At 40.6% G+C, this 23,711-nt stretch overlaps 1 protein-coding gene across 2 annotated transcripts in view; it reads right to left on the bottom strand.

Annotated features, from left to right (window-relative positions):
• The window catches only part of LOC109417164 (leucine-rich repeat neuronal protein 3-like), a 505,905-nt gene that overhangs the window by 262,259 nt on the left and 219,935 nt on the right, over positions 1-23,711 (bottom strand). The window lies entirely within an intron of this gene.

Here is a 23,711-nt window from a genome sequence, read left to right as displayed (position 1 = left end):
CTATTTTCTTTCGCAAAACAGTCCATCATCCCGGGAAATGTAACAATTGAATTACATTCGTACAACTTTATTTTGGATAACAATATGCGTAGTGCATTCCTCAATGCAGAAGTTGCTTTGCGCATTTATCTTAGCTTAATGATTACAAATGCAACTGGTGAACAGGGATGCCACATATATAGATTTTTCTGTAATCATGCAGATTTTTTTGCAGCTTTTCATACAGAATTCTGTATACCAATATACACAGATTTTTGGAAATTATACAGATTATACAGATTTTTGAGAATCTTACAGAATTTCAAACAGATTTTTCGCGAAATACTACAGATTTCATGCAGATTTTTGGCAAAAAATGGTGATACAGATTATAAAGATTTTTGAAAGGCAAAATACAGATTGAAATGTGGCAACACTGCTGGTGAAAGGTCATTTTCGAAGATGAAGCTTATCAAGAACAGGTTGCGCACGACTATGAACAATGAACGGCTTTCAAACTTGGTATTGTTGAGTTGTGAGTTTGATGTTCTGGAGAGTTTGAGTACTGATTTTATAGTTGACAAGTTTACAGAGAAGAAGTCACGTAAAAAGATGTTCTAAAGATGATGGATCTCAATATAAAAATCTTTATATTAAAACCAAAAAATAAATCTTAAAAATAAAGGATTGAAGAAATAAAATTTTCGTTTTATTTGAAGGGCCCCCACATACTACTGGCCCCGGGCCCCAACAATCGTAAATCCAGCTCTGGATAAGTTGCAAGTTGCAAAACTCTGTCAAATTAGAGAATGTTGTGTGCGCCGATCGCCAAGTTAGGTCATTAATTTGCATTGCAACCACCACACGCAAATAAATCCGTTCCGAAAATTGTCCACATCTAGTCACGAATTCCAGAACAAGCGAGAACTTCATTTACAAATATACACCGTGATTTAAAATCACGATATCTTGAATTCTGTGCCACTCAATGTACGTAACGTCTGAGTTACACATCGCCAACAACAGTTGCGGAACAAAAATCACAACAACGAGATCTGTGTTCCAGAAGCCGTGATCAAAATTCACGGCTCCGAGAACATAGTTCATGGTCCACAACAAATTGACAGGCTCAGCTGAACAAAAACCACGAGAACAGGAACTGTGATCTTAAAACCGTGATTCATATCACGGCACTGAGAACTTAGTTCACGGTCTGCAGCACAACGCTATGCGCTGCCAGAACAAAAATCATGTAATTAGGAATTCGTTCTAGCTGTGATCAGTGTTTGGTCCCGGTTGTCACGTTCCATGAGAAGTGCTAAAAATGTACAACTTCGGAGATATTTTTATAGAAACTTTTGTTTTTGCGGTGAATGTTATTGTTCTATTTTATGTGTCACTTTTGACACTGTGATTATTTTGGAGGAAGGTGAATTATTCTCGTAGCAGCAATGTTCAGAATCTGTTCCCAAAAGGTTGTTTATCCCACGATTAAGGTTGTTTATCTCTGAATTAAGCCCCAGCTGCATCTGGATGATGATGTGCAAAGCTGTCAGGTTCCATCCCTCTGCGGCAGTCGTGATAGCTGGTGAAAATGCTCCTCCTCCGAATTCTTGACCGTTTTTTTTTATTTCCTCAATTTCCTCAACCAAGGTCGCTGAACGCTGGTGTACACCTACGCTAGAACATTTCAGTTTCCAGCATTTTAATTGCATTATCCTGATCACTAGTAACGAACAATCACTTATAAACTTTACGAAAAAGAATAACACTAAACAGGATGCTTATAATGTGATGGTTGTTTAAAACGGATTTCAGCCCAGAAATCATTCGACCCTTCTTTGATCTGAAGCGTTCCCATAAACATTTTGCCAAAGACGTACATTGTAGCCAGAATTATGTGCTTGAATGATTGATGAAGGTTTCCAAATCTGGGAATAGTAATTTCAAGTTATTTTTGTCGAAAATGCTGTGAATTAATTGTATACTGCAATAAAAAATACAAAAATACGCTTACCACTGTTGACGATCCGTTTTGTTTTTATTTTTCCTTATCGATGCGTTACAGAAAGTGACAGCTACATATAGTCGTGATTTTGATTCGCGATATCGAGCACAAAATCATGCGCATGGAATTCCAATATCACGAAACCAGGAACTCTGTTCTTGCTTTATGGATCGTAACGAGTTTGTTGATAATAAGAAACAATTATGAACCTTTGTCCCAAGAATCAAGAACAAGTTCACAGAAATGATTTGCAACAAATCACGGAAAGCAGAACTGTGTCACGAAATCAAGGTTAAGAGGTATTCAAGTTGTCATGATTTTTTGTTCCCGAAAATCAGAACGGATTTTTATGCGTGCATTACTACAAGATCACTAGCTTTACGCTAGTGTCCGAGCAAAAGATACAGTCGCACTACTCTAACTGAAGCAAATTATAAGTCTATCCCCGGGTAGAGGTGAAGTACTGATGATCAAATCGTGATATTGGTTTGATTGATATAAGAGATAAAAGATCTGAAAATAATATCTGAAAAATGTTCCTGGAACATCTGAACAATATCAAAATTTGATATTCTAAGATCAAACGAATAGCTCGCTGCTATTGGTTAGATCTTACAAAATCTAAACATGATCTGATGATGATGTTCCAGGAGTAAATTTTAGATCTTATTTTTAGATCTTTTATCTCTTATATCAATCAAACCAATATCACAATTTGATCTCAATATCAAAATATGCTATTATTGAGCTCTTTTCCTCTACCCGGGTCCCGTATCATATCGATCGCCTCACGAACGATGATAGGGCCGACCGCAGGTAGCGATACGATGGTCAAAAAACATCGCACACGGTCGGGAGGCAGGTCAGAAAATTGTAATAAATCAGTCTCAAATAAACCTCTCGCACGTCCAGACAGCGTTTACATTACGTTGCGTGTATTCTTTATTGTACTCTTGTGAACGAAAAACTCAGTGCTAATAAATTCCCGTTTAGTCCGCTACACCAAGTTCGCGAAAGTCTGTGTTATCCGACGACCTGAAGTCAGTGCTAAAGACTAAGTGTACACAAATGTGTTCTGCAATAAGAATGCACGTGAGTCCTTGAATTACCAGAACTTAACAGTCCTTGATAGGTTAGTACGCAATCAGATACGTAAAGCACGTTTGTTTTCCTAACATCAAGTGTAGTCTCGGGTAGGCAAAGTCCGATTCTTTAACTATCAGCAAGGCAGAATAAATGCAATTTTAGAAACTGTCACCAGTAACAAGGACTTTGTACCATGAATCCTTATTACCAAAACACATTAGCCCAACTTGACAAACCGGATGTCACTAGGGTTCGGTTTGGTTAGATCTTGAACCGTAACGCAACACATGAAGGCGATCTACCAACGTTACGGGCTCCGTTAAAGATCGAGCATATTTTAAACCCCCTCAACCATTCATCCATCAGCACGGGTCGCCTGACACCTTGGATTGGGGTTCCCTGTTTAGTGGACTTTTACCCCCGGAACAGGTGGTCCGTAGTGTTATTCTTAGCCAATTGAGACAACCGCTACCGACACTACACAGCTATCTAGGCTGATCGGGAAAAGAAGTTAACATTGATGGTTAACTTCATATGGACCCGAACAGCCGAAACCTGGCCTTAAAAGTAGCTATTGCAGAGGTTCACGGGATATTAAGGTCTGCTATGTAGAAATGCCTGGACGAGGGAGTTTTGGTGAGGTGGTAGAGGTGATGTGAGGTGTTAATGATAAGGGCAACTCGAGCAACTAGTTCGGCTTCCGGATGGGCAGGCCGACCGTAAGGAGTGTATCGTAAAGTAGTTGAAAATGTTTACAATAGCCTCAAAAATAGTTTAATACAACTTTTGAGTAATTTTATTTTTGGAGATACTGTATAAATCCTTGAAAAAAGCAATGGATTTTATGATTTTCTAAAAATGTTCTTTTAAAAGGGGTTTTAACTTAGATCACTAAACGCATGTTTTAAAATTTTTGCACACCTTCCAAATAATTGAAATTGCGAAAAAAGTTCGATAATGTTCGAAAATTGTTAACTTTTTTGTGCAAATATAATAAGCTCCAGAATCCTCATGATATAGGCAAATTATCTTTTTCAAGAAAAATGTGCACTGCATTTAAGCGCAATTCTTAAAAATAAAAAAAGGCAATTTTTGAGATACCCCGTTTTTCTATGTTCCTCCAAATCATGTTTACGCAAATAAAAAATTCGCATTTTTTTATATAGGGTCTGTTTTTTAATTTATGGACGAGTAAGTTAGAGCAAAAAATAGAATTTTATAAACTTTTTAGATATCAAAAGCAGAACATCAAAGTTTGACCAAAAAATATACGATTTTTGGAGTGGACCATTTTGTAGATATAGGAGATTTTTCTATCGAAAATATGAATTTTGAAAGTCGGTTTTGAATGATATGTTATGTGTACATAACTGTTATCAAGCATCAATATTTTCCAGATTTTTGACGTAGGACTACGTCTCTGTTTTCTATACCCGGTGTCATTTCAAAATTTATGAAACCAAGAGCGTTACGTTTGAGTGAAAGATTTTAAACGCTCACAGTACCTTTCCCACTGAACGAAATGATAAACAAATCCCGTTATCCGAGAGATGAAACTCCCGCGTTCAATTTGTAATATTCGGTGAACCTAAAAATCATTGATAAATAGTTGAAAAGTTGTTTTAAAGTTAGACATTGAAATCGCTGAAATCTATAAATATGGGTAGCGGACAAATTTTCTCGTTCAGTATACCAACGCTCTCTGATTGGTGCGCATCGTGGGGGCAACTACGATGCAGGAAGGAATGCGATCATGCGAGAGCTGATCGTCAGTTCCATTTCGACCACCGTCGAGGTGACACCTCGAGCTGGGCAGCGGCACATCGACTCAGCGACGACACTTGGCTATCGTACTGATAGCACCAGGAATCTCATTCACAACAGCAAGCGGCGGGCCAGTTTTCGATTGCGTCTAGCGTTGAGCGCGGAGAAAACCAACACGAATTGCGTGGCATTGTAAATTCATCAAAATCGTCCATTATTCAAACGGTTCTTTTCAGGACCATCGAAAAAGATTTCTCAAGAGTTAATTGGATGAATTTCCACCCTCGATCGAGAAAGGTGAACCTAGTGCAAAGCAAGGACAGAGCGGCGTTTCTCAGCAAAAGCAAAGCCGGTCATTAATCGCATGCACGGCAGCAAGCGGCGGGCCAGTTTTCGGTGGCGTTCAGCATTTAGTGCGGAGAAAACAAACACGCATAGTGGCATAGTGAATTCATTTAATTTTCCTCCTAATTTAAGGACCATCGAAAATGATTTTTCAAGAGCTGTGAATCGGATAATTCCATTCCAACGAACGGGAAAAGTGTAGTACAACCGAAAAGTGAATGATTTTGAATGCTTGGTAACTCAGCCAGCAACAATTATGACGTCTAATTGTTCCACCCGGACTTTGGCAACGCATTATCATATCCGGACCATTTTGCGTGAAAAATGTTTCAATTCTAACATTTTCCAAATTAAAATGATCTAAATCATCTAATATTTTGGTTACATTATCCGTTCAATGGAAATTTTCTCATTTCTCGGTTGATTAATCGTTTGATGCGTCTGGAGCATAAGGGGCGGGTCATGCAAACGAAATTAACTGAAAAGCCAGCCGAATGGGAGGAGCTTCATCTGCCAATCTAGGGGTATAAAAGCAGTGTTCTCTGTTTTCTTTCGTCATTTTCGTAGGATCAGTCAAGGAGGTTGGAGGTGGATGTCACCTCCAGCAAGGCAGCAGCACAACAACCCAGCGACTACTCTCGGATATCGTGCTGATGATAGCACTTGGAATCGCATCCATGGCAGCGGCGGTGGGCCAATTTTCGACGGCGTCCAGCATTCTCCGCACTCCGCAGCGAAAACCAACACGCATTGCATGGCATTTTGAATGCATCAAAATCGTCCATTATTCAAACCGGTCCTTTTCAGGACCATCGAAAATGATTTCTCAAGAGTTAATTGGATAATTTCCAACATCGATCGAGATGTAGTGCAACCAAAAAGCAAAAGACAGAGCATCGTTGCCAGCAATAGTGAAACTGGTCATTATTGTAATCCACGGCGGTCCAGTTTTCGGTGGCGTTTATCATTCAGCACGGAGAAAACCAACACGCATTGCGTGACATGGCGAATTCATGCCATTTCGTTCCTAAAATCGTCAATTAATCAAACGGTCTTGTTCAGGACCACCGTTAATTATTCCTTAAGAGTTTGTGAATCAGCTAATTTCATTCCATCGAACGAGAAAAGTGTGGTGCAATTGAGAAGTGAAAGATTGAATACTTGGTGGCCCAGCAATAATGATGAAACCGGTCACTAATGGCCTAATGGTTCCACCCGGAATTTAACAACGCATTATTCTATCCGAACTATTTTGCGTGAAACATTGCTTAATTAAAATTAAGTTTAAACAATTTTCGAAAATGTTCGAAGGTGAATATATGACGAAGCCACACCTAGAATTTTCTAGAGCACAAATCTGAAGAACCGAATGTCGGTTTGCGCTTAAAAGTTGATCGTTTGGTTACCCGCTGGTGGTTTGCTCATTTCTCGGTTGGTTAGTTGCTTGATGCGTCTGGAGCATTCGGGGCGGGTCATGCAAACGAAATAAACTGGAAAGCCAGCCAAATGGGAGGAGCCTAATCTACTAATCAAGGGGAATAAAAGCAGTGACCTCTGTTTTCTTCCGTCATTTTCGTTGAATCAGTCAAAGGGAATGGATGTCACCTCCGCAGCTGCTCACCAATCCTGCGATGACTCTCGGCTATTTAGCTGATAGAACCAGGAATCTCTAGAATCTGGAACCAGGCATCTCAGGCTATATGGAACAGGGCCCATATAGCCGAGGCGGTAAACGCACGGGTATTCAGCATGACCATGCTGAGGGTAACGGGTTCGATTCCCGGTCGGTCCAGGATCTTTTCGTAAAGGAAATTTCCTTGACTTCCATGGGCATAGAGTATCTTCGTGCCTGCCACACGATATGCACATGCAAAATGGTCATTGGCAGAGGAAGCTCTCAGTTAATTACTTTGGAAGTGCTCATAGAAGCAGGCTTTGTCCCAGTGAGGACGTTACGCCAAGAAGAAGAAGAAGAACCAGGAATCTCATCCACGGCAGTAAGCGATGGCAGTTTTCGATGGCTTCCAGCATTCAGTGCGGATAATTTTCAATTGTCTTGCCGAAATCTCCTGTTATTTAAAAGGTTCTTTTCAGGACCAGTGAAAATTATTCCTCCAGAGTTATGAATCGGATAATTAAAAGCAACAGACTGAAAACTTAGCAACAGTATAGCCGGCCTCTAATTGTTGTTCGCGTAACTATACAACGTATTGTTGAATCTAGAATATTTCATGAAACTGCAATCAAAATTATCTAAAATTTCGTTAACAGCAATTGGGTTGTTTAGTGAATTAAATATTACCATTTTCTTTAGCCTAATCGAAAGAGCTCATTTTTCTGAGTATTAGGTGAATTTATTGCGTTCCAATTTCTTTGTTTTGATGGTTAAATAAACAAAACAGTTTTAATTTCCGTGGATAGAATGACAGTTCAATCGATAAAGTGACATTTCACCCCGACCAAAAAATTTTCTCCATACAAACTTTAAATGCATTTTAAAAATAGTTCCCGGTCACCAAAAATGAAGAAATTTTGGATTTCGACTAATTTTTGGACGGAGATTCCGATTATGCAATAATCTGGATACCCCTAAAGAACCCAATTGAGTTGTGTCAAATACACATGGCTACGGTGGCTCCATCTGTTCATTTCATAGCGGCAATTTTAGTTATTTTAATGATTGTTGCGATCGCAATATGATGTTTGGGAAGCTATGGCTTAACGCTTTTCAATATTATAATCATTCTTTCCTTTCGACGAAAATTCTTTCAAACAACGGTTGAACATTTATCTTCAAAATAAAATAATACTCAACCCTCAAGTGATGGCCAACCGCGCGAGTTACGGAAGGTTTAACTAATTAACATCTTATGAATGCGTTCAGTGAAATGGATCACATAGGTAACAACTTTAATCAACACATCACTCCGCCGATTTGAATTTTGCCAGCATACATTGTGTAGGCCTTTTATCGTCGGTTTCCTGCAATAAGGGCACAACTCAAAAAATGTGAATTTTCAGAATAAGCGTTTGAAATTTGGCAATCATGAAGCACCTCCTGCAAATTCACTTATTTCTCTCATCATTTGATAAAAGTAAACAAATTTTGATTGTTGTATCATTGAAAGGGGCTGAAGGACTATCTGTTTCATGAATTTTTGACAACTATTTTTCAACGACTATTGAAAAAATTGACTGGTTTTGAGTTGTGCCCTTACTGCGGAAAATTGGTGAAAATGCCCAAATCTCGCGTTTCTCATCGAATTTTGGAACGGGTCTTTGTGAGATGAAATTTTACATAGTTTTTCATCATTTGCCATCAAAATCTCAAAAATGACATATTTTGAGTTGTGCCCCTATTGCAGGAAACCGACGTTATGTGATAAATTCGTTATGCATTTATTTACGAAGGTCGGACAACAATGACACGAAAAATCAGCTGATTTAAGACTTCAAATTAAAGGGCCCATTTCAATATATAAAAGTCGGAACCTCATTCCAGCCTTTGTCCTACGTCAACAATGCGGTTATGTCTCAGACATTACCCACCCCTAGTTTTTATCGTACAAATTTTATTCGCTACAGATTTTTGAAATGTTGAAAATCCTTAACAAAATTGCATTTTGTGCAGATTTTTATTTTGTGAGGTGTTTTCATTTCACCATATTTTCAATAATACTAAATATTTTCCAATGTTTTCCAAGCTGTTCTAAACTTATCTATATTGTGAAGATTTTATAGAAGAACCGAAACGAAAAGTCCAACCCAGCTTCGAGATAGAGCATCCTGAACATTTTCAACTACTTTCCGATACACTCCTTAGATGCTATCTTGTCGGCTACAACGACAGTCGAGATAGCGCTTCAGCAGCGTAAGAGGAGGAGTATTCGCTACTGTGCATCTGGCCACATATGTAAATATAACTGGACAATTTAACATAGTAAAATAGAAATTAGGTCCACCTTTGTGTCGGCGCCGGCGTCTATTCCTCTGTTTGGCGTCGAGGGTGACATTGAAGATTTACATGTGGCCTTGCTGTTTTGTTTCCACGCTGCTGCTCGGGCGGAGATGGATCGAGGTGAACAGCTGTGTCAGCCAAAGCTTATTAAATAGTTGAAAATTAATGGTTGTAGTCGGTGTGTCTCAGTCACAGTCGGAACGGAATGAAATGTTCCTGGTAATAATAATATCTGAATCCCACCCGACTTGAATACCTTAAATTTGCCGTATGTACGTTGTGTGTGTGAGGAAAGAACTCCCGAAGCGAGTTGCACTTCAGCTTGAATTCTGTCTGCTTCCACGTAGGAACTATGCTAATCCGAAGAACAGCACGTACATTCGTGTTCAGAATAATTTCCCACGAGCTCAGTGAATCGCCGGGAAAACAAATGCAGCTGTTTGTGCCTGCGCTTGTAAATCCAGTTGCATATTTTTCCATTATTATCTCACAATGTTAAATGCTGCATGCTGTTACATATTGTTCTCCTTCCCGCTCTGGAACTACTGTAAATGATCTACTAGGCTGCTTTCTCCTCCGGTGCAGACGACCCAGAAGACGACGACGACGACGACGACGATGGATGGCAGCAGTTGGTAAGCATCAAGGGATTGCTCCACGCTCGGCTACCAAAGCCAGCAACGTTCCTTTCTAATTACGTAACTGTCAACCATGCAAACCCAGCACGATATAACACTGTTGATGCTGTTTTCGCTGTTGTAGAGACGATGTCGCCCCGGTCGCCACCGCCGCCGCCGGGGACGTCCTGCATCGTTGGGAGCTGCTGGTTAGCTTGTTAATTTTATTCTCTCATATCTCATTTAAATAATTAAAACTGCATTCAACAGAGCGAAGCGGAAGCGCTCTGCTGCTGGCTGTCGGAAAATACACTTTACTGTGGACGGAACGATACGAAAGTGCCCTCAAGCTACACAGATTCGGCACAAATGTGGAACAAGTTTGCCATCATTTGCCCTATTTGCAACCAATTTTGGGTTAATTGATAAACTTAACCTTGTTTCGGTACAGATTTTCTCCGACATACTATTCCTAGAATGCATCCAAGTGAAAATTGATACGTTAACCCAACAACGCCATCAATATCCTCTCTCTCCGATAGAGTGTGTTAGCCAGATACCATCAATTTTCACCTGCCTGTATTATGTCCTGTCGGATGCTAGGAAACTTTTCTCATCGACCCAAATTTTCCCGATATGGTCCAGCCAGGCATGCATGGTCACCAAAACAAACATGTCTTCACCGGAATCATCGTCAAACAATGATGGCCCACAAGCAGAGAGGAGAAGACGTGCCAGTGCTACTGACTGACATTGTCCAGCGTCGTATATTCTACCTTGATGACCTTTGTTACCTAGTTACAGGTTGTGTAACTTCCTACCACCGGATATTGAATGGCTTTCATGCCGCCGCCGGAGCTGGACTATCGAGATGTGTGATAGGCTCATGGCATACCTATTTGTAGGCACGACGACGGAGTGGTATAATAAAGTCGGATGCTTTCGTCGTTACAAATGAGATTAACTGAGCCATAAATATCCTGTGTTATGGGTTGATGGGTCAAATTAGGTTTTGCGCGAAAATCTATTTAAAGGGTGATACGGTCAAAATTTGGTCAAACAATTTTTTTTCATAACTTTAGACTGCGTACACCAAAACAGCTAATTTTTGGACCAGTAATGCTACATTGTATGTAGCTTATACCATAAAATTTTCATCAAAATCGATTAAGTAACGGTTGATATATAGATAAAACCATCGACCTACCTTTTTAAAATTTTGTACAAAGGCGCTCCATAGTAAATTTTCGGAAATTTAAGGTCAGTAAAGCACAATTTTGGTTATAGAACCACCAATACTGCTCCGATTTTTATCAAAATTTTACAGTATAATACTATTATGTAAATATGTTCTTAGTAAAATTTTGAGCCATTTTGTATGAATACTTTCAAAGTTGTAGCAGTTTGAATATGAAAAAACTTGACCGGGTGCCACTTAAGCAAATATAACTTTGTAACGGCTGGATCAAATTGAATGAAATTTTTACATTACATTTTGATATGCATACTTCACATACAGAAAAATTTTCATTGAAATCGGTTTAGTATCTTTGGCTCTATAAATGAAACAGTACAAATGTGTGAATCCTCTTTGCACAAAATTTTAAAATTACAGATCTCAGGGTTCAACAATATCTCCGCAAATACTAAACCGAATTTGATGAAAATTTTATGGTACAAGCTACATATAATGTACCATTACTGATCCAAAAATCAGCTGTTTTGGTGTACGCAATCTAAAGTTATAAAAAAAATTGTGTGACCAAAATTTGACTTGACTTGACAAAATTTGACAAAATTTGACCACCTAAACAAATATAACTTTGTAACGGCTGGATCAAATTGAATGAAATTTTTACACAACATTTTGATATGTATACTTTACATGCAGAAAAATTTTCATTGAAATTGGTTCAGTATTTCTGGCTCTATAAATGAAAGAGTAAAAATGTGTTCTTATTTTTTAATCCTCTTTGTACAAAATTTTAAAATTGCAGTTTTCAGGGTTCACAATATCTCCGCAAATACTAAACCGATTGTGATGAAAATTTTATGGTATAAGCTACATATAAAGTACCATTACTGGTCCAAAATTCAGCTGTTTTGGTGTACGCAGTTTCAAGTTATGAAACAAATTGTTTGACCAAATTTTGACCGTATCACCCTTTATTATTTCTTGCAGGTCACGAAATATGCGAAAAATAGTACTATACAGTTCTGATGCACAGCGTATCAAAAATATACTATTGGGCTGTCTCAAAGGCTACCTCATGTGACTATGTGTCTCCGATAATATTAAGATCGTTCCTAGACCACTTTTAAACCGTATGTAGAGAGGGACGGGGGATGTCGGCAAACTTACTGGGGCCCTCCGGACAGTAAACCGGGGCGTTGGTGTTTGGCCCTGCGCGCCGATAGTAAAAAAAAAACGAACAACGATTAATAAACAAGGTACGAACCGATACGATTGGCGACGATCCCAGCGACGAAAAGCGACTTGCGATTGGAAGCTCGGTACGTAGAGCTGTAGATCTCTCAATTTCATCGGGAGCACTCGCATACTTGCCGATGTACTGAAGGACCGCGGGTTCGGCATTGCAGCGCTGCGGGTGGTATTTTGGACGGGATCAACGGTTCGAACGTTTAGAGGTAATCATACCATTTACAAGAGATGCGGCAATACACGCGAGCTGGGAACAGCTTTCATTGTGATGGGTGATATGCAGAGGCGTGTAATCGGTTGGTGGCCGATCGACGAAAGAGAATGCCGGTTGAGCATAATCAACGTACACAGCACACACTCTGGAAACACTGATGACGACAAGGGCGCATTCTACGCGTGGCTCGAACGCGAGTACGATAGCTGCCCAAGACACGACATTAAGATCATCATAGGAGACTATACTATTGACACGATTTCAGCACTGCAAAAGAAATATCGTGGTACCGAAGTACCGATACCAAGGTTCAGTCAGTACCGGTATTTCGGTACCAAAAATTGGTCGGTAATACCGGTATTTTCGGTACCGGTACTACACTCAGAATATTCTTTCGTTAAACCTCAACGAATATGTTTCGTAAAACTAGTTTTCGTAAATTGAAAGCAATTTGCGTATAATGTACGGCAGTGTCTTAATTTGTCAAATTACAGTCATCCTTACACACTCAGATTCATTTTCGTCGTTCGGTAATTATTTTGCTGACAAAATTCGGTAAAGCGTAAAAACTACCGTTTTTCGGTAATGTTGATTCATTTTACAAGAGTTCGGTTATTGTATTACCGATTGGTTTGTAATTTGATACTTTGACAGTATCATCTGTCAAATAATTTACAGTACGTACTGTAAACTCGAGCAATTACCGTATACTGTAAGTAACTCTACCGAAAACTTGTGAATCACACCTAACTTTACCGAAGTTCAGTAAAATTGCCAGCATTATTTGCGAAACGTCAAACTGGTGATAGTTTCAGTTCACATTTCGTCGGTTTTAGCAGTTCAGTTTCTTCAGTTCTCTAAAAAATTGTATAAAAATAAAGTTACCTGGGAATAGTGGCAATTTGAAGTGGAGCATTGTATTGGCTGGAAATGGGTAAGTTAATCAAATTGTTTTACTCTGGCCTTCCCCCAATTAAATAGTTAATCATTTCGTTCCAGCCTTTTTAAGTGTTTACGAGGTAGAACGACGCTGAAACACGTTCATGCTTCGAATCAGTGTTGAAATCGAGATGTAATTAAAGTAATGTAATCATTAAAGTAATAATTTCTCGAAAAATTGACCAAACAAAAACATTTCAACTTCAGACTGCATCTTTTATTTTTACAAATACCGAAAAAAATGTAAAATATCCAGAGGGAAACATTGAATCACCGAAATCCTACGGTAATTTGAAAAAGCACATTACCGGAAAGTTCGGTAATTTTTGACAGCCTTTCCAAAATTTTATTTACCGGATGTTCGGTACTCGATTCGACTTGCGATTCGACTACCGAACGGATTACCGAACGTTCAGCTGTTGAGATTTCGGTAAAAAATTACCGTATACCGTAAAAAAATCTAAGTGTGTACCGACGCCCAGGGGCTCCTGCGTCGTAGATTTGTTTTTGTTTTGATTATCGTCTCGACAACCCGTTTGCCACTCTCTGAAGTTCAAGCGATGAAAAATTCATTACCTCGCTGTCTGCTGAATTTCAACCACCCACTGATATTCAAAGTTAGCATATTCATCTTCAATTGATATTTTTTGGTTTAAGCACGTTTTAAAAGCAAAAAGTGCTGCTGGTGGATACCATTCACCTAAAGCAAGCATGATAAATATAATTAGGGCAACATATCGACATTTGCGTGCCTTAAATAGCCTAAAAGCACAAAAAGTCATTTCCAAATTAAAAAAATCAGATTCACATTCACCAAGCTTGGGCTGAAGATCAAAACAGAACTTCAGCTACAGTTGATTACACTACGAGGCGTCGCTCTCATTGTCTTGTTTTCTTTTTGTCATGTTCATTCTCGGCGTCATGTTGGTGGGAGAGTGCATTCGTTTGTTTGTGTTCGTTTTCGCTCTGATTGAACATCATTGGGCTGAATTTTTTAGGCACTGATGTACGGTCCATTCGTACCACCATGCTGAAACAATACAAATGGAGTAGTATCATGTACGGAATCACGAATCCGACACGCGGTCAACTTGCTCATTCGTAGATTTTAGCTCCAGCTGTGTAGAATGAAACAAAACATACAAATGTCAAACTTTTTTACTAACCATGCATAAAAAGAAAATTTTGCTTCGTAAAATGCAACAAAGTTTTGCAGTCATCACTGACGATTGATTGGATCGCAGAGAAAACAAAGCAACCTGTTTTCATGAGCATATGCCGGTGCGTGTGCGAGAAGAGGAAAGGAAACATGCACTCGGTTGGAAGTAAAAGTTATTTATAAACAGAACCAAAGTGGAAAGCGTTCTGGTTGTTTTCGGATGGTTTCAACAAGCGCCCACAGATGGGTGGTTAGCACTGGTAGGTATCATTCAGAAGATACGTGATTCGAAGCCTGTGATATCCAAGTGGACGAATGTGTGGTCTTTTTTTAAGCATGTTTATTGTCATTCCGACAAAAAAAAGAGACAGAAAAATGTGTCGGAGCAATTTTGTACGAAAAGAACTCATGCACATTACGAAGCTTTTCGTTGCAGAAAACAACAAATGACATTTGTAAACATGACGAGCGATTTCGTACAATGAAACAAAATATATTTTCAGTGTACCGGTACTACATCCCTATAACATACATACATTTTATATCAAATGATAAAAATGTTTGATATTTTATAATATTTTTTATCATTACCTTTTTGTGATATACTCAAACATCGGTATTGCTATTATGATTATTTTCAAACGAGAATAGCAATACTTTTCCCGCAAAAGGAACAGTGCTCTTTCATCATCGCTCATGTAGTGGTGGCTAGTTCATTTTTCAAGCAGATTCACTCTTGAAATTTCAAATCGGCGGTTGATCACAGATTATTTTCGAGTGCTCGACTGACTTTGGCCTTAAACGCTTAGGCAGGCCAGGAGGAGGAAGTCAGACTGACGATTGGAAAGTTTAGCATCCAGCGAGAACGTCCAACGATTCTGATTGATTTCGCCGTCTGAGAACATATTTATACGTCCCTTATCGTTACACTTGGAAATCGCCACAGCCGACGGAATCCCTAATCGACCACGTCCAATACCTGGTGATGGTCAACCTGCGGTCAAAACTATCCGTCATCAATAATGCACGGTACCGGCGACCGCCACGGTAAAAGCTTGAACATCTGAAGCAACAGGATGTCGCCTCAGCATACGCGCAGAATCTCGAGGAAGCGTTGCCAGACGAGGGCGAGCTCGATGTGACCCCTCTAGAGAACTGCTGGAGAACAGGAAAAGCAGCCGTCAACGACGCAGCCGACAGCACTATTGGGTACGTGGGAAGGAATCGAAGAATGGTTCGACGAGGAGTGTAGAAGTGTAGCGATTTTGGAGGAGAAGAACCCAGCACGGACGGTAATGCTGCAGAAAGGATCTTGGCAGAACGTGGAACGTTATAAACAAAACCGGAACTATCGGGAGAAAAAGCGCCACCTGGAAGAAGCGGAGTGCGAGGAAATGGAACTTTTATACCGTACCCATGAAACACAGACGTTCTACAAGAAGCTCAACGCCTTCCGCAACGGCCTCTTACCGCGAACCTAAACATGCAGGGATAAGAACGTAGGCCTCTTGACGGACGGACGGACGTGAGGTGATCGAAAGGTGGCACTTCGACACGCACCTGAATGGCGTGGAGAACGCAGGCACGGAGGACCACGGCAACAGAGGAAACGACGACGCCAATGCAGCGGAGGACGGAAAAGAACCAACTCCCACGCTGATGGAAGTTAAGGATGCCATTCACCAGCTCAACAGTGATGTCAGATTTTTTCGCGAGTGCTTCCGTAGATGAAAATTGATGAGCGGGGGGGAGGGGGGGAGAATTTCGGAATTTTTATTCCGTAAATTTAAGTTGAAAATCGGTAGATTTCCCGTAGCTTTCCGTAGGTTTCCGTATAAAAACCGGCTTTTCTGTAGATTTATTCTACGGATCCGTAGTTCCGTAAAATAAGCGCAGTTCCGTAGATCTACGGAAATTTCCGTAGATCTGGTAAAGCTGCAGCTCAAAACCAACAAAGCAGCTGGTAAGGGTGGTGTTGCAGCTGAACTCATCAAGTTGGCCACTTGTCTGCATCGGTTGATAGTCAGGATCTGGGAAACCGAACAGCTGCCGGAGGAGTGGAAGGAAGAGGTAATCTATCCTATTCACACAAAAGGCGACCATTTGGAATGTGAGAACTTCAGAGCGATCACTATTTTGAATGGTGCCTACAAAGTGCTATCCTAGATCATCTTCCGTCGTCTGTCACCTAAAACGAATTAGTTCGTGGGAGGTTATCAAGCCGACTTCATTGACGGCCGGTCGACAACGGACCAGATATTCACCGTGAATACCAGGTTCCAACGCATTACCTGCTGATCGACTTCAAAGCGGCATACGGCAGTATAGACAGCACTGAGCTATGGAAAATCATGGACGAAAACGGCTTTCCTGGGAAGCTGACTAGACTGATTAAAGCAACGTCACAATGTGCAAAACTGCGTAAGAATTTCGAATGAACTATCCAGTTCATTCGAATCTCGCCGGGGACTGCGACAAGGTGACGGACTCTCTTACCTATTCTTCAGCATCGCTCTGGAAGGTGTAATGCAACGAGCCGAGCTCAACAACCGGGGTATGGTTTCAACAAAATCCGGTCAATTCGTGTGCTTTGCGGACGAAATCGAAATTATCGCCAAAACATGTGGAAAACAAAGTACATGCTGGAAGGCGGAACCGAACACGATCGGATCCGCTTGGGTAGTAATGTTACGGGAATGCCTTCGAGGTGATAAAGGAATTCGTCTACCTCGGATACTTACTGCCGGCTGTCAAAAACGTGAGTCATCATCAGCGGAAGTCGGGCCTTCTAAGGGTTCCAGAAGAAGCTGCGATCTAAAAAGATTCACTCATGCACCAAATGCACCATATGCTAATAAGACCGGTGGTCCTCTACTGCACCATATGCTAATAAGACCGGTGGTCCTCTACGGACACGAGACATGGGCCATGCTCGAGCAGGGCCTGCAAGCACTCGGAGTTTTTGAGCTACGCGTGCTAAGGATGATCTTCGGCGGCGCCCACAAAAACGGTGTTTGGCAGCGAAGAATTAACCACCAGCTTGCTGCACTTTACGGCATCCGAGAGGTCGAAAAGCTGGAAGGATACTAATGCCGCACAACAACTCCTCAAAGCTGGTGTTTGCAAGAGGTGCGGATGCTACAAGAAAACCTGGTGGGCAGCGTGCAAGATGGACGGACCAGGCCACCCCTATTGATATGGGTGATACTTTCCCTATCACAGACATCAAATTAATACGTTGGGTAAGATTGCAGGCAAAACGTCAGATTTTTGGAATGAGTATCGTATGCATGCCAGAGTAATTGAAAAAATCTGAAAAAGAGCATATTCATTGATTGAGTTACTGAAGAGCAAAAACTGATATTGGTTTGATTGATATAAGAGGTAAAACATCTGAAATACTAGCGAAATCTAATATGATGAACTACTCAATAATAGCTAGTTAAAATATTCCAAGATCAAGACAATAGCAGACAAGATGTGTCGCCTTTTTTCTTGAAAAAAAAATGCCAACATCGAACCTACGACCTTAGGATTCACAGACGGTGATGCTTGCCACTCAACTGTGGCTCGCTGTTGTAAATAACATGGTAGTAAAAACATGAGATTCTTCGTTTCCACGGCTCAGAAAAGGGCACCTAGAATTTCACTAGCATTGAGCCATCTCTATGGGTGTATGTGCTCCATTTCGTGGAGAAGAACTAATTTGTTCTTATGTAGAAATTTTCAGCTATTTCAACAAAAACAAGAACTGATATCATATCACTTTGAGATATTCGTGCGATATTCTTTAGTTTTTCAATAACACATCAAAATCACATCGAGCTATGACAGCAAAAATTGTCGAGTTGAGATATGATTTAGATATTCCCGTCTACCCTAGTGGCCACCGAATGGCAAGAAGAATCGTTCACCCAAGAGATATTTGACGTTGTTGAAACGATCGAACGCTGATGCAAATTTAGGCTTATAGATTAATGAGCCTAAACACGCAAAGCTTTTCGATTCACGCATCCTATACGGTTTTTAAGAAAGCAGATATCCTGATTTTCTCCGAAACATGGACCGACCATATGAAGATTGAAGGATTTGATTTACCTGCATCGCAGCCCCCAAAAGCGTGACAATGTTCTAGCTGCCGGCGTCTCGATACGGCAGAACAACTCCGCAACAACGATATCAGTCCCGCACACGATCCGGAAAGTGTGTACCGACCACGATAAAGAGCTGGGACTGTTTGGCGATTATGGTGATAATCTGTGCTGCCGAAATCACCATAATGCAGCATCGGGCACTCCTGATGTTGGTAAATCTAATTATGACGAGGAACTTCATTGAATACCAAAAGGATGCCATGGCGATGATCGTGGTTGGAAATTCCAACCCATGATATGACCAAGCAGGAGAACATCAATTTTGCGGGCTTCAAAAGGAAGTTCTTCATACTCAAACTGGCTTAGAATGCAGTCAAAGCTACAAACCTCGGAGGGTCATGCGTTGATCTTACGTTCACCGGTAATATTCGCGTGAATAGCAGAAGCTACGGAACGTGCCTATATCACACCATCGACCGATTTTGTCGGTATATGAGTGTTGAGCAGAGCATCCACTATTTAAGAATCACTTGGCATTTAAAACTTTTTACTGGAGCAAATAAAATCGAAATGGAACATACTCGCAAAGAAGTGCCCACAAGTTAACCAGAACAATATTTTTCGCAATGCGAATTTGTAATAGTTATTTTTTATTAAGCAATCCATCGTTCCACCGACGACGGATAAGGTGCTACGGAAAATGGTGAGCAGAGAGCCGGCTAGTGGGTGCGTTAAAAAAATGCACTAGTTTATGTCAACCCTGCATACTTGCTACCCTTCGCTTGTGGTCAATAGTAACGGCGACATAATTAGAAATGTGCAGAGAAATCCAAGCAGAAGTAAAGATGAGGCGGAACCGATGACGATTACGAGTGCAGAAATCGACAGTTTCAAATTTTTCGGATGTTCGCGGGATTCTTTTAGTTTCGCGTCCACAGCCCAATTTTACGGAGTTTGCGACTTTTGCGTATTTTTAATTTCTCCCGACTACATAATATCACATTTTAATTAAAATGTAAGTTTTCCTTATTCCTTTTTGTTCATTTTATCCACCATAATGCTGCTCTTGATCGCCCTAGTATTTATACATTTGAGGAAATTCTAAAATTGTCTGATAGAAACATCTTCAGAGGTTTCCTCAGAAGTTGTTGAATTAATTACATATGTAAAAGATTTCACTCACCGTTGAACATCTTTTTCAGAAGCGCCATAAGGTATACTATTCTATTACCTAATGCTTGGTAAATAACTGGTGAAGGGTTTTGAACAATGAAATAAAAAAAAAGCTTTACATTTCTTAACATGTTGAAAACTTTAGAGTTTCAGCTTTCTAATGGCTCAGATTTGAAATTGGTGGTTGCGAACACAGCGAAAATAGCGATTTAGTGATTATATTCAAAATAATGGCCAAATCTAAGATGCCTGCCAAACATTTTTTAACTACAATGAAACCGATCTTTACCGAGTTTTTGAACCCTCTAAGCAGAAATACCCCCTTCGAATGAGTGTAATCAGTTTTGCACTTTTTAAAAATTAAAAGGTACAAAATTGATTACACTCATTTGAAATGAATACTTTCCCATCATAGAAAGCTAGAAAGTTGAAGATGTAACAACATGAATTAGGGTAGCGAACCACTTGGGCAGCGGCCGGTACTTTGAGCACTGTTCGCTATAACTCAGTCAATTCCCAACCAATTAACTTGAAATTTTGTACACGGCTAGATACTATACGTATCTCATCGCGTTCCAAAAAGTGTGTCAATTGGTTCAGAATTGGCTGAGTTATAGCAGAAAAGTGCCCAAAATAGGACCCCTGCCCTTCCCTATTGATACATTTTTGAAATTAAGGTTCAATTTGATAAAAAGTTGTTTTTGCCCCCTTGGCAAACGAGGGGTCCGCTAATTTTACCCTATCAAAGTGATTTTGATCCTTTTGTATTATATTCTAGCGAACAAACAAGAAAAACTTGAAAACCTACACTTTATGTAAATGGCGGACTAGTCTCAACAAGAATAATTCATGTTTGATGTCATTCAAGTGCGCGTATCGTTGGTGTTGTGATAGCCAGGGATGGCATTCACCATTTGCAAAGAGTTACATTCACTTGCTACTATCTCATGAATGTAATTTACATTCACGGCGTGGAGAGTTGCTTTCACAGCTCGCTCACGAGTTAAGCATGCGTGTGCGACCCTTATGAGATTCGGCAAACTTTCAGATAAAACTACAAGGTAAAAGTCATCCATACATTGTTTTTTGATAGCATGCTTATGAACTGAGATAGTAGCAAGTGAATGTAACTCTTTGCAAATGGTGAATGCCATCCCTGGATAGCTGCAGTCTTTATTAGAGAGTTATTCAATACTGGCACTGTAAAGTACTTCTAAGGTCAGACCACAGTCATCTCACATTAAGCTTTAATATAACGTTGATGTATCGGCGATTTTGAGGCGTGACTTTTGGGTGGCTTTTCAGAATGACATTCGACGAACTCCAAATTCGATGATTGCTGGAGTATTGCTGGTCCATGTGCGGAGTAACATGGATGACAAATACTGCTGTTCTGGAGGACGACAATAGGAAAGAGAAAACATGAATGAGGATGACAAGATATTGTGCCTAAAATAGCCTACGACATTGTAAACACGGAGACTCAAAACGTTATCCTAGAAGAATCACAGACATTGTTCTGCAATGAGCAGAAAAGGAGGAGGCGATGTCTGTGGAACAGTAAGCAGTGTTGAATACTGCATTCTATAGGATGAAGGAGGCTTTAGGAAGAGTAACATCATTCCTACAGAAAACTGAACGTAATTTGTGTGGCAACTGTCAGCAAAAGTTCTAGACTGTGACACTAAGCGTTGCACGATGATGCATCTTTGAAGATCGGATCACTGGCAGTATTTCACGTGTCCGTGTCTTTACCACAATATTTCAGTTATAGACATGTAAGCGAAGATACACATTGGCGAGGTTCTACTATTTTAGTGTTCAAATATTTGATGACTCTGTTGGGGAACAGTTTATGTCTCTAGTAGTACCTAGTTATTCGATGCCGGAACGCGCCTACACGTTTTCAATCAAAATAAGAGAACATTTCTTGATCGTATATTCCATCCGAGCGCTATAAATGTTAATTTTAATATTGTACGGGTATTCAGCACGACCAGGCTGAGGATACGGGTTGAATTCCCGGTTAGTCCAAGAGTTTTTCGTAATGGCAATTTGTGTTGTTGATGAAAAATCGAACAATCAAGAAAGGGTTCGAAAGAAACGTAATTAGGAAGAGAAATATATTCATAGTGCCGTAATCTGGGGGGAAATTGATCACTTTTCCTCTATTCTTTTGAATAGAATCAAGTACAATGCATATGGCTCCAAGCAAATAAGTATTTTTAAAACATGTACTGAGTGGATTTGTTTCAAGTTCCCTAAACGAAATTCTTACAAGAAATTGCTACATTTTGTAAAAAATGCTCAAATGGCCAAATTTGATAACTTTCAATCCGGCATGAAGTGGATCAACCAATGACATTACATTCTAATAATGGACAATTATTGAACAAACTAAATTAAATGATGCTGAAGCTAAATAGGTTTTTGAAATTCTTGTAACTGATGCATTTTGTATGTTAAAAATAAATTAAAGTTTGATCACATACATAATGACACATAATAAACGCATAAAGGTAGGCAATTTCTTAAAAATCGTCCTACTTTCGCAAAAATGTGTTGTTTTTAATAAAACATATATACATATATTCAAAAATATGACCATACGTAGCACCTTTTTCCAACGCAGCCTCCCTTATCGTTACACCTGGAGATCACCACAGCAGACGGAATCTCAAATCGACCACGTTCTGATTGACGGACGGCACTCTTCCGACATTATCGACGTCAGGATCTATCGTGGCACCAACATCGACTCCGACCACTATCTGGTGATGGTCAAACTGCGTCCAAAACTCTCAACTCATCAACAATGTACGGTACCGGCGACCGCCACGGTACAACCTAGCTAGAGCGACTGAAGCAACCGGATGTCGCCTCAGCATACGCGCAGAATCTCGATCCCGCGTTGCCAGACGAGGGCGAGCTCGATGAGGTACCTGCTGGAGTACAGTGAAAGCAGCCATCAACGACGCAGCCGAGAGCACCATCGGGTACGTGGAACGGAATCGACGAAACGAATGATTCGACGAAGAGTGCAGAACGGTTTTGGAGGAGAAGAACGCAGCGAGGGCGGTAATCCTGCAGCAAGGGACTCGACAGAACGTGGAACGTTACAAACAGAAGCGGAAACAGCAGACCCGCCTCCTATAAGAGGGGAAGGGGTAAAGCGCCGCCTGGAAGAAGCGGAGTGTGAAGAAATGGAACTGCTGTGCCGTACCGATAAAACACGAAAGTTCTACCAGAAGCTCAACTGATCTCGCGACGGCTTCGTGCTTCGAGCCGAAATATGTAGGGATAAGAACGAAGGTCTCTTGACGGACAGACGTAAGGTGATCGAAAAGTGGAAGCAGTATCAGTAGGTCGGCTCCAGAGGCACGTTCTCCTACATTAGGGAAATTTGTGCCATTAAATTAGAATGGATGCAGCGCTTCGGTCAGCACCTGAACGGCGTGGAGAACGTAGGCACGGGAGCCCACGGCAAAGGAGGAAAAGACGACGCCAGTGCAGCGGAGGACGGAAATGTCTTGAAAGGTGTGAAAGGTCTTTCACCAGCTCAAAACCAAGCAGCTGGTAAGGATGGTATCGCAGCTGAACTCATCAAGATGGGCCCAGAAAAGTTGGCCACCTGTCTACATCGGCTGTTAGTCAGGATCTGGGAAACCGAACAGCTACCGGAGGAGTGGAAGGAAGGGGTTATCTATCCCATTCACAAGAAAGGCGACCATTTGGAATGTTAGAACTTCAGAGCGATCACCATTTTGAATGCTGCCTACGAAGTGCTATCCCAGATCATCTTCCATCGTCTGTCACCTAAAACGAATGAGTTTGTGGGAATTTATAAAGCCGGCTTCATCGACGGCCGGTCGACAACGGACCAGATCTTTACCGTACGGCAAATCCTCCAGAAATGCCGTGAATACCAGGTC

This window comes from Aedes albopictus, chromosome 3 (assembly GCF_035046485.1).
Source record: "Aedes albopictus strain Foshan chromosome 3, AalbF5, whole genome shotgun sequence".
In the NCBI taxonomy this organism is placed as follows: domain Eukaryota; kingdom Metazoa; phylum Arthropoda; class Insecta; order Diptera; family Culicidae; genus Aedes; species Aedes albopictus.
This window is presented reverse-complemented; position numbering and strand designations above follow the sequence as displayed.